This window comes from Equus przewalskii, chromosome 17 (genome assembly GCF_037783145.1).
Source record: "Equus przewalskii isolate Varuska chromosome 17, EquPr2, whole genome shotgun sequence".
NCBI classification, from domain to species: Eukaryota; Metazoa; Chordata; class Mammalia; order Perissodactyla; family Equidae; genus Equus; species Equus przewalskii.
This window is the reverse complement of record NC_091847.1, coordinates 16,252,140-16,264,611: the sequence shown is the minus strand read 5'-3', so window position 1 is coordinate 16,264,611 and position 12,472 is coordinate 16,252,140. Positions and strand designations below refer to the sequence as shown.

General features: G+C 39.7%; 1 protein-coding gene across 1 annotated transcript in view; it reads right to left on the bottom strand.

Annotated features, from left to right (window-relative positions):
* GPR39 (G protein-coupled receptor 39) overlaps positions 1-12,472 on the bottom strand; it is a 190,632-nt gene that overhangs the window by 127,278 nt on the left and 50,882 nt on the right. The window lies entirely within an intron of this gene.

Genomic DNA, 12,472 nt, shown 5'->3' with positions numbered 1-12,472 from the left:
GGCCTTCTTGAGGCTTGGAGCATGCTAGAGCCTGGCCATGCAGAGCTAGAATTCTCAGTGGTGAGTCTGCATGCAGTTTGGAGCCACTGGTGAAGTCCAATGGGAGAAAAGACTGAAGAACAGCCAGGTCCTGGAGTGAAACAATGCCAGCGATGGCTGAGAGTTAGATAGCTTTTTGAGACACATGCAACAGCCTGTTATTGGGCTCTGGTGTAGCACCAAAAGCTGAAATTAGCCACATACCATGAGACCAGAACTGGCAATTGCAGCCTGAGCAAAAGACTTCTATCACAACATGGAAGGAACACAACAGCACTCCATCATTAAATGGAAGTGAAACCAGCATAGACGGCTCTCCAGACTCCTGCCATTTATGCCATGTACCCACCAGGGAGCTGGATGAGGCAAAAGGGGCAGGACATAGGTGTGGGCTTCTACTGATGGAGGAGACCTGACCTTGTACCTTGGCTGCTCCAACTGTCGCACACACATCCTGCTCTAAACATCCAGTGTTGATCAACCTGTGTCATAACAACAACAACAATAATAGTTGACACATCCTGTATGCTACTTACATGTCTACTACTGCTCTGACCACATTTAGTCTCTATAACAACTCTATATGGTGGTATTATTATTTCCTTTATTTTATAGGTAAAGGCATGGAGTCACAAAGAGCTTAAGAAACTTATTCACAGTTATAAAGCTCATACTAGGCACAGTTTATAGTCAAATTCGGGCAATCTGGCTCCCGAGTCTGTGCTTTCAATTGCTGCACTATCCTGCCATGCACCACATACGGATGTTCTTGCAGAACTAAATGTTGTGTGTGAGCTAACTCTGTAGATTAGCTTAAATAGTCCCTGAGCACTTACACTGTAAGTAGGTCTTTTTGCAGGACATGTGGACGAGGTTCAACTCTGTTAAAGCAAAACAAAGCACTGGAGGAGAAATTAGCATTGTTATAAACTATTTTGGCTCCAACTGATTCGTGAACTACTACTAATAAGGAATCTAGAGTAATAAAATCAGGAGCCTTGAAAACAAAGTTCACTGGCACTCAAAAGGTGCTAACAGTTTAGTATCAAAATACTGGTCTTTCCAAAGATTCTAAGTAGGAGTGGAAATCCATACATGGTATAGTGTTCTCCAATGATGGCCTCCACAATTCCTCTCCCATCCAGGCCCAGAGCTATTTCCCTCCCCTTGGATCTGGCCTGGCCTTTTACTTGCTTTGATCAATATAATATGGGAGAAATGATACTGTGCTAGTTCCAGGCCTGCACCTTAAGAAGGGTCGGCAACTTCCACTTTCGTGCTCTTGGAAGTTGGCCATCCTCTAAGAAACCCAACTATACTGAGACCACCACGTTGTGAGGAAGGCCAAGCTAGCCACGTGGAGAAGACATATGGAGGAGCCTTGAGGCACCAGAGATGTGAGTGAAACCTTCTTGGGCCTTGAGCCTAGTCCAGCTGCTAGCTAACTGCAGCCAAGCAGCACTACGATGGGGCAAAAAAATCACCAGCCAAGCCCTGCCCAAGCTGTAGAATCATGAGAGATAACAAATCATGGTTGTTTGAAGGCCCTGAGTTTTAGGGTGGTCTATTACACAGCAATAGATAACCAAAATACATAGATTAATGCGATGATATATAGGATAGCTTGTCAAATCTGCTGTAAGGATGTTCTATGTGAATAACAGGGAAATGTATTGTTCAAATAAAGGTAGGAGAATAAAAACTGAGATTCTCTTGGTTCAGATATAGATAAGTAACTTAGGAAGATGATCATTATATCAAAAACATAGAAATTAATGAATGCCATGCATGAAAGATCCTCCCCATTCTGGAACTAAGCCCTGCTGTCACTGGTGCTACCTGCCTGTCCCCAATAGCCACCATCTACCTGTGCAAATCCAGGCCTGGCTCCAGTCTCTCTCTCACCTAAGAAAAGCCAGCGACTTCTGAAAAAAAGGATTGATGGGTAATTCTGGATCTTGGGAGGGAAAGGCATGCTAGAGACATCTTGTTAATGAGGAGCTTAGAAGCACCAAACAGAGACATGTTGAGTGTAAACACCTGTAATACTGGGACAAGATGAGTGAATAAAAAATCTTGGCGTCCATAAGGCTGAAAGGGAGGAAAGGAAATAGGTCAAAATTATGGTCTGGACCTAATCAGTTAATAGCCAATAGAGGCTGATTAGTTAATAGAGGCAGATGGGCAGGATGAGAAGCTGAGCACTGAGCCCTACTGGGGACACTAGTGGAGGTCGATGCAGATCTATTATTTAGGAAAAATCAGCAACACTGAGAGAAGATCTACAAGTAATCTTACTGTCTAGAGACATGTTGAGCTTCCCTCCACGGTGGCCTTGTTGCAGTGCGTGTCAATATCATGGGTTTAAATAAGGCAGTCTCCCTTGGCCCAGATTCTCTAATTACAGCTTTAATCTTCGGGGAAGCACTTCCTGACAAGGTCATGAGGAAGTCCTGGGAGAGCAAGCCGTGGCTGGGACATGGCTGTATCATATTCTTACCCAAGGTTGAGCAGCGGAGCGGCTGTTGGATAGGAACCGTGTCCAAAGACAATCTGAGTTTCATTTGAGTGTTTTCCTTCAATTTTGCCCCATTTCAGGGTCCCATTTCAACCATTTTCTGTACATCATAACTCAGTGGATCCTTTTTAACACAATATTTAACTTGATAATGACTATAAATGGAGAATAATTTTCCATGAGAGATATTCCATCAAAATGCAATGAAATAAGTCAATGTTATATTACTCCTCACATAAATCCATTTCTACTACCTAATTGATGCTCTGCTTCAAAATCCTCAACCCGTTGTTAAGTGTGAGTCTAATAAATGCTGGCTTGTGATTGTCAAGGGCATATCCGAATTTTTTTTTATTTCCATGACATCTGTTCTGTCTGCTTTACTATTATTTTTTAATATTTTTATTCTCAAAGGAGAATCTCAATTTGTCCTCTAACGGGTGAAAAAATAAATTATTCAATGAAGAGAGCCAAACAATGACCTTAGCACTCTCTCTCCCCATCATCTTGCCTCTTTGTTAGACTATTAAGGAATCATTAAGAAAGTTGTTCTATGCCAACAATCTATAAGGAAGTTCAGGTAGCCCTTAAAGTGAAGTGGGGGTTTCTTGAACCTGCCTAGAGAGTGCCTTGGATGGCAACCTTCCAGTACAAGGAGTTGGGGACCATTGGGTCCCTTTATCAACCTCTCTCCTTCTCTATCTTTAATATCTGATGGCAAAACATCAGGAAATCTAGAATATAAGAGAGATTGAAGAACCAAGAGAGGAATTATGGCCAAAAGAAAGGAAACAGGGTGTTGGAGGTGGACACGCCAGGGTTCAAATTCCAGTTCTGGATCTCACTAGCTCAATGTACTTATTCAACATCACTGAGCCTCAATCCTCCCTTCAATGAAATAATATCTACTTGCAGAGTTGCTTTGAGAAGTAAATACTTTATTGAAAGTGTTCAGCCCTCAGTAAATGGAGATGCTATTATTATGATAATGATGTCTGTCAAAGGTCATGATTCAGCTTAACACCATATAGCTGTAGGATTATATCTTCTCTATTCTCCATGGACCTCCAATGTTTGCCACACTTCTCCCTCTACTAACACCTCATACTCTACAGTATCCATGCTTGTTTTCCTACTTGCTAAAGATCAAAATGACTTTGAACAAAGTCAACAGAAAGTACGTATTTAGAAACGTGATAGATATTTAGTAGGCAGATTAGTACTGGCCAAAGTTAGAGGCTCATAACACTTCTGAAGGGCAACTTGTTGACATGCATCAATGCCTTAGAAAGTATATGCTATTTGATGTAGACATTCTACTTTTTTTTTTTTTTTTTAGTGAGGAAGATTGTCCCTGAGCCAACATCTGGTGCCAATCTTCCTCTTTTTTGCTTGGGGAGAAGTGGCCCTGAGTGAACATCTCTGCCAATTTTCCTCCATTTTGTATGTGGGATGCCACCACAGCATGGCTTGATGAGCGGTGTGCAGGTCTGTGCCCAGGATCCAAACCTTTGAAACCCGGGCCACTGAAGCAGAGCATGGGAACTCAACCACCATGCCACTGGGCCAGCCCCGAGACATTCTATTTTTAAGTGGTTTATCTTAAGGAAATATTAACGGATATGCACAAAAATTAAGTTATAAGACTGTTTTCACAGTTTTTCTTAATGGTCAGGGTGGCTATATTTTTTATTGCCCAAAGCAGGACACTTTTGAGATAAAAAGGAAATGCTGTTAATCAGTAAGTCCGGTGATAACAGGTGTAAACCAATAGTGTGAAATGGAAGCAATCTAAATGCCCAGCAGGGACAATTTGTAAAATAAAAACAAAGTAACTTTTAAGAAAGATATTAAAAGAGAAAATTCAGTCATATGGAAAGACATACCTGATATATTAATTAAAAACTTAAATTGCAAACTAATATTGCATAGTATGATCACACTAAAAATACACACTCACTTGCACAGACACCCTCCCCCCCCCTCCAAATACTAGAAGAACATATGGCACGATGCTAACAGGAGTTATTCCTGGGTGGTGGGAATTTCAGCCATTTTTATTCATCTGCATTTTCTAAAATTCCTATAATGAACATGTATTACCTTTGCAATTTCCAAAAATAAGTTATTTACAATTTCTTAGTTAAATATTGTTTTTAAAACTCTTGTCTTATAACATAACCTGTTCTCCAAAGCCTAAGGTGAATTTTCCAAGAATTTGAGCCTTTCAGGGCTGAAATATTTATGCAATGTGTTAAACAAAGCTCAACCTCACTCCAGCACTCAAAACCATTTGCCCACAAATATCAGTAATAAAAATTCTTTCTGACATGGGTGACATAACAAAGCCCATAAAACTGCATCCTATTATAATCCCAGATTCTGGCCTTTGAAAGTATCTGCACATGTTTCTTTTCCCCCCTGGTACCACAAGCATTAAAAAGACACTTTGCAGTACTCAAACAGGTGATTATCTTTGTAGAGCAATCCACGTCAGGGTGAAATCAGGCAATTTCGTTGCTCTCCTTCTGCATCCTCAACAGAATTCTCTTGACCGTGAAAACATACATTTGGAATTACAAACTGCTACTGCCACCACTCCGGGAATCTGGAGGTGGTGACCTTATAAAGCGCTGACATGAATGCATTTGTAAACCTCTGGTCCTTGTGAAATAAGCTCAGGCCTCTGAGGCTGCTTCCAGCTTAGATGAATGAGATGCCACGGAAAAAAGGTAAGGGCATTGCGTCCATTTGACCAGCTTGAAAATAAAGTTTCTAAAGAAAGAGACTGGAAAAAAAATTTTTAAGAGAGAAAAAGAGGATTTTTCAGTAAAAGAAGCCTCATGGCCTCCTAATTTTCACAACTCCTGCAGAACATTCAATCTCAACGTTGAGGGATTTGGTGAAAGAATTCATCCGAGATCAACATTCTACAATGAGCAACCCACCTCTAACTTGGAGTTAGGTGTAAACCACGGAACAAGGCCAGCTAAGTAGCAGAAGGTCAAACCCATGGAAAAATGAGAGAAAATGTAAAACAAACAAACAAAAAAGAGAGTCCAACAGCTCTTAAAACAGTGTCATCAGACCGCACAATTGACCACAGCTGTGGTCAGAATTAATCGGAAATCAAATCCTTTATCTCCCCACGTAAGTCACTACTTATGGGAAAGCCTCCATCATTTTCTCATCAGCACAGGTTGGGAACCTTAAAGGCATCTCTGACTCCTGCTCCCTCAATCCAGTATCCAGTAGGTGCCAAATCTTGCTAATTTTCCCTTGATAACTCCTCTCCCTTCCCCCTGCCCTTGCCCTAGCTACCTTGCCCTAGGGCCTAAGGCAACCACCTCTAAACTGATTTTCCATTTCCTCTCCATTCCAACCCCAGTCCAACTCACACCACACTGCTACCTCTGTATTCCTTTTTTTTTTTTTCACTGTGGTAAAAAAAATACATAACATAAAATTGGCCATCTTACCCGTATTTTAAAATTTTTATTTATGTTTACTATTTAGTAAGAGTTTATTGTGCATAGAAAATAGTTTGCAAACTGGGAGCTTTCAAACCCAAAACTGATTTGAAGCTCAGAGGCTTGAAGTTACATGATGGCTTATAAAAGGAAGATGAGGAAGGTGTTCCACCTTTACAATGACAGGTTATTACAATGGGGGTTTCTAGTCTGCAGGGGATTGGTTAAAAGTGGTTATTTTATACCATTTTAGTAAGGTAACTTAAGTTTCTTTTATGATAATCAGAGGCATTTACAAGAAATAACTTAAAACTTTCACGAAATAAGCTAGATTTAGTTTTGCTTACGTGGTTTAAATGGGGGATTTTCAAGCCTGGTCTCCAGTTTATTTTATTTTAACCAAATGTAAGTATATGGCATACAAAGTTTATTGATTTTAAAATGCAATCTTTCATGCAATTTCTTTCAGCTATTATTCCTCCAGAATTCTCTCTTCTTAACCTCTTCATATTTTAACATGAGGAATATCATCAATAATGAAAAACAAATAATAAGTGATCTTGCTTCAGTGTGCCAGTCTGTTCATTTAATGGTTTCTTAGGAAGAAAAATATTAAAAACTATGAAAAAAAAGAGTATGGAAATTATAGTTTCATAAAAGTTGTATTTGTAAAATTATTTACAATAGTTTGAAGTAGTAATTGATGAGGATTATTTGGGGCTGGTTACTTTTGAAAACTGCAGACAGGAAAGAGGCTCTGAAAAGTGGAATTTTCTTGCCCTTTGTTGAGATACATTTGCATTTGTGAAGGAAGTCTCCATCTGTCCGGGTGTCTCCCTCTCTGCACTAGAAGGAAGGGGTGATGACCTTATCTCTAGAAACTCTTAATGGGGGAGGCAAGGACTTAAGTAGGCATAATAATCTTACTCTTGTTTACTGTAATTGTCTGGTAACCTCATGTAACTGACTCCCCCCACCACCAACATCCTCCTTTGTCTTTAGCTGAAGATAATATTTAAGGTGGTGGCTTCAGCCATTTACTTAATCTGATCTGATTCTTATCTAAAGTTATAGTACCACCCAATGACCAGACTCCTCCTGCACTGATACTATTTTAATGACTTTTTTGCATATTCTTTCCTTTGTCTTGTAACGAGATAACTCACATACCTATGCCTTAAATTTAGTCCTACCCTCAAGCCATGTTTGCAGCTCTTACTGCCCATGGGTCCTGTCCCCATGCTGCAGCTCTTACTGTCCATGGGTCCTGTCCCCATGCCTGTAGCTCTTACTGCCCATGGGTCTTGTCCCCATGCCTGCAGCTCTTTACTGCCCATGGGTCCTGTCCACATGCTATTCTCTAAATAAAAGAGCACTACTGCCAGAACTTGAGAGTCCAAGAAATCTTTCTTTCGACTCCTCAACTCACCGAGCCCTCATCAGTAATGATCGATATATTTGGGTATACACTTCATATTGTGTTTGGTTTAAGAATTCCTGATAATTATGCAATACTTTTTTTTTAAAGATTGGCACCTGAGCTAACATCTGTTGCCAAACATTTTTTTTTTTGCTTCTTCTCCCCAAAGCTCCCCAGTACTTAGTTGTATATTCTAGTTGTAGGTCCTTCTGGCTCTGCTATGTGGGATGCTGTCTCAGCACAGCTGGATGAGCGGTGCTAGGTCTGCACCCAGGATCCGGACTGGTAAAACCCTGGGCTGCTGAAGCAGAGCATGCAAACTTAACCAATCGGCCATGGGGCCGGCCCTGATTATGTAATATTTTAATTAAAATAAAATAACTTTGATGACTTTATCAATTTAAGATTTTAAAATTATAAATGATATTTTTTTGTTTATAATACTTTTTATTGTTTTTTTCAACTAACCTTGGCCATTTTGTACTTTTATTTATTTTTATTACAGTAACATTTTCTTATAACATTATATAAATTTCAGGTGTACATCATTATATTTCTATTCCTGTGTAGATCACATCACATTCCCCCACAAAAGACTAAATACAATCCATCACCACACACATGTGCCTGATCACCCCTTTCATCCTCCTCCCTCCCCACTTCCCTTCTGAAACCACCAATCCAATCTCTAATCTATGTGATTCTTGTTGTTTTTACCTTCTACTTATGAGTGAGATGATATGGTATTTGACTTTCTCCCTCTGACTTATTTTGCTTAGCATAATACCCTCAAGGTCCATCCACATTGTCACAAATGGCCACATGTCATCGTTTCTTATGACTGAGTAGTATTCTATTGTGTATTGTGTATATATACCACATCTTTTTTTTTTTTAATTTTATTTTTTCCTTTTTCTCCCCAAAGCCCCCTGGTACATAGTTGTATATTCTTCGTTGTGGGTCCTTCTAGTTGTGGCATGTGGGATGCTGCCTCAGCGTGGTTTGATGAGCAGTGCCATGTCCGCACCCAGGATTCGAACCAACGAAGCACTGGGCTGCCTGCAGCGGAGCGCGCGAACTTAACCACTCGGCCACGGGGCCAGCCCCCTATACCACATCTTTTTTTATCCATTCACTCTTTGATGGGCACCTTGGTTGCTTCCAAGTCTTGGCTGTTGTAAATAATGCTGCAATGAACATAAGGGTGCATGTATCTTTATGCATTCATGTTTTCCTATTCTTTGGATACACACCCAACAGTGGAATAGTTAGACTGTATGGCAGTTGTATTCTTAACTTTTTGAGGAATCTCCATACTGATTTTCACAGTGGCTGCACCAGTCTGCACTCCTACCAGCAGTTTATGAAACTTCCCTTTTCTCCACATCCTCTCCAACACTTCTTGCTTCCTGTCTTGTTAAGTATAGCCATTCTGACAGGCGTGAGGTGATATCTCATTGTAGTTCTGATTTGCATTTCCCTGATAATTAGTGATGTTGAACATCTTTTCATGTGTCTGTTGGCCATCTGTATATCTTCTTTGAAGAAATATCTGTTCAGAATCTTAACCATTTTTAAGTGTACAGTTCAGTACATCCAGTTCAGTAGCATTCAGTATATTCACATTGTTGAGAAATAGATCTCCAGAAATTTTTGACCTTGCAAATCTAAAACTCTATATCCATTAACCAACTCTCTTTTTCCCCCTCCCCTGCCTCAAGACCCCAGGAATTACCATTCTATTTTCTATTTCTATTAATTTCACTACTTTAGATATCTCATATAAGTGGAATCATGCAGTATTTGTCCTTTTGTGATGCCTTCTTTCATTTAGCATAATATCCTCAAGGTTCATCCATGTTGTAGCATGTAACAAGATTTCCTTCCCTTTTAAGGCTGAATAATATTCTGTTGTATGTATATACTACATTGTCTTTATCCATTCATCCACTGACGGACATTTGGGTTGCTTCTACCTGTTGGCCATTGTGAATAGTGATGTTATGAACACAAGTGTACAAATCTCTTCTGGGCCTTGCTTTCAATTCTTTTGGATAGTTACCCAGAAGTGGGATTGCTGGGTCTTGTGGTAGTTCTATTTTTATTTTTTGAGGAATCTCCATACTGTTTTCCCTAGTGGTTTCACTATTTTACATCCACACCAACAGTGCACAACAGTTCCAATTTCTCCACATCCTTGCCAGCACTTGCTATTTTCTGTCTTTCTGATAGCAGCCATCCTAACAGGTGTGAAGTAGCATCTCAGTGGTTTTAGTTGCATCTCTCTGATGATTAGTGATGTTAAGCATTACATCTATATTCTTATTCCCTATCTCTGGTCAAACCCCTTTCCTTTTAGAGGCTGTCTAATGAATAAAGTGTAAACCCATTTAAGGTCTTCCATAATTGTCCATCTTGTTTCATACTCACTCCACAAATCTTCCACGTCAGCCCCACTAAATGCCTCATCATCTTCCAAACAGTTCCCATGCTTTCTTTTCCACCTGAAAATATTTATAGCTCAAACACCATCTCCCCTAAGAGGAATCCTTTGTTTTCACAGTCAGAGCTCTATATTCCTCAGCTCTCAGTGCTTGCTCTTACGATATGTATCATATTTACCTTTTCCATACTGATTTATTCTCTGCTTTCATCTTACTTACTGAACAGAAAGTTCCCTAAGGTCATAGACTGAGTCCTGTTCAATCATCTACCTCCTGCAGTGCCTGAAGCGCTGTAGGCCTTCAATAAATAGTTACTGAATGAAGGACTCAACATTTTAATGTGTAATCAGTTGATTAAGCCCATCAAAATGTCTATAATTTCAAATCAACAGCGCTGTTCTCTTTTTTTGTGTTGGGGAGAAGGGAAAATAGGAGCAGAAAAAGATTTTAGTTTTTGTTTTTCAGTCATCCAGACTCATCCTAATTCTCTTGATCACATTATATAACTTCCAACTTCAAAAAATATTTTGAATGTCAAGTAGAGCCCACCTCCAGTAATTGAACAGTCAGCTGTTACATTTACCCTCCTAGTGGCTACCAGCTGACACTTAAATACTCCATCTTCCTTTCCAAATATTAACCACATGCAGCTGGTCACTTGGGTTCTGAAACATTTGATGGAGTACATTTGAAATACAATTCTGGAAAATATTCAATTACTTTATTTTCATTTTACTCACTAAATTGTAGCTTCCTCTCAAGTTCAATTAAACTCACTTGAAATTAGAATTCACAAGAACGCATTTCATTTAGATTTACTGGAAGATGTCGGGCACCAGTTAATTGGCCTTAAAGCAGCATAGCCATGAGGTCCCTCCCAACTGAGCTCTCCATCTTTGCCACGTAGCTGTTCTCATTAGATAGCATTGATTGGATAGCTTATCCAGTATTTGGAGCCGACCAATGGTTATACAACACTCTGACAAATAAATTAAATGCAGATTTTAAATTGTTTGTGTGCACCCTACAGAGAACTTCAGCCTGGGTCTAGCAATGGTCTGTGTTCTGTGGCCTGAAAATTCTCATTCATTTCAATGAATGCATAATTTTACCAGATAATTCAACAAACATTTACCAAGAGCTTACCCTGTGCCAGCCATTATTGCAGACACTTCATTTATTCAGCAAGACTTTATTAAGTTCCTTCTATTTGCCAGGCATTTTGCCAGGGATTGGGGATTCCAAGTCACATAAGATATGATTCCTCTTCTCAAGGAATCTAGGAAATGTTTCAGACTTCTGCTTGGTGCCTGTAGAAACAAGTCGTTTTGTTCCACAGTTCGTGATTTTTTTCAGAGTCATTGTAAACCCGAGTCCAAATTAATCTAGATTTTCTAAAACAGTCAGATTTCAAATAGTTGGTTCTATACCCAATTAAGTATGAGACAGTGTCTCAGTTATTAATACAGTTAGTGCAAGGGGATAGAATAAACTGCCTCCCATGCTTTGTAGGTTACGGTCTCATTTTAAATTTGTAAACTCGCTCAGATTAACTATTTGGTAATTCATGGTATCAAATACCTTTCTAAAGAATGAGACCTCTAATTAGTATTTATTAAGTAGCCATAATGCCATCAATTATTTATGAGACAAAGGAGGAAGACGAAAGGAGAAAGGCACTTCACATGTATTAATTACCTACATTGTATTATACTTGGTCTATTCTTTTACACAGGGGGTTTGTAAAGGGCCAGATAGTAAATATTTTAGGCTTTACAGGCCATATGGTCTCTGTTGCAACTACTCACTTCTGCCATTGTAGTATAAAAACAACCAAAGACAGGACATCAACAAATGGGTTTGACTATGCTCCAATAAAACTTTATTACAAAAAAAGGTAGAGAGCCAGATCTGGCCGTTGGGCCATAGTTTGCAAACCCATTTTACAGCACCTCCCACCTCTGTCCTTGGCTCCTCCTAGATGCCCTACCTGAGAAGACCTTGCCTGCGCCCTCATCTATGTACCTTCTACTGATACTTCAAAGTCCTGTTCAAGTCCTCCTTCGGCCTTTTCTGATTCAAGTTTAAGAAATTTTTGAACAAATAATAAATTAACTTTTCTATAGCACTTACACTTTTTCAAGTTTTTTCTCTTTTACAACAATCTTTCAAAATATGCAATGCAGGTATTATTATTCCTACTGAGTCCATGAGAAATTGAAGTGCTACATCTTGAGGATCAGAATAGGAGCAGAAGGGACCACAAAAGCTGTGGTTCCTCCCACCACACCCAGAATCAGATACGGGATGTTGAATCTCGCTTCTCCAGACGCTGCCCCAGAGGCTGGCGGCAACAACTGGGAGGGTAGGATAGTGAATGCCTCTGTGGACAGGAATTGGCAGATTCAACCTCCCCCTTCCTGCTACAATTGACTTTCTAAGGCATAATGGCCTGTCCCACACAACTGAAAAAGTGACTACTTTACATTTCTTTGTGATATCGTGGCCAGCATGGCAAAGCATCATGTACTTTCCCTCCATCCCAACCTCACTTCCTTTTCCCCTCATATTCCCAGCGCCC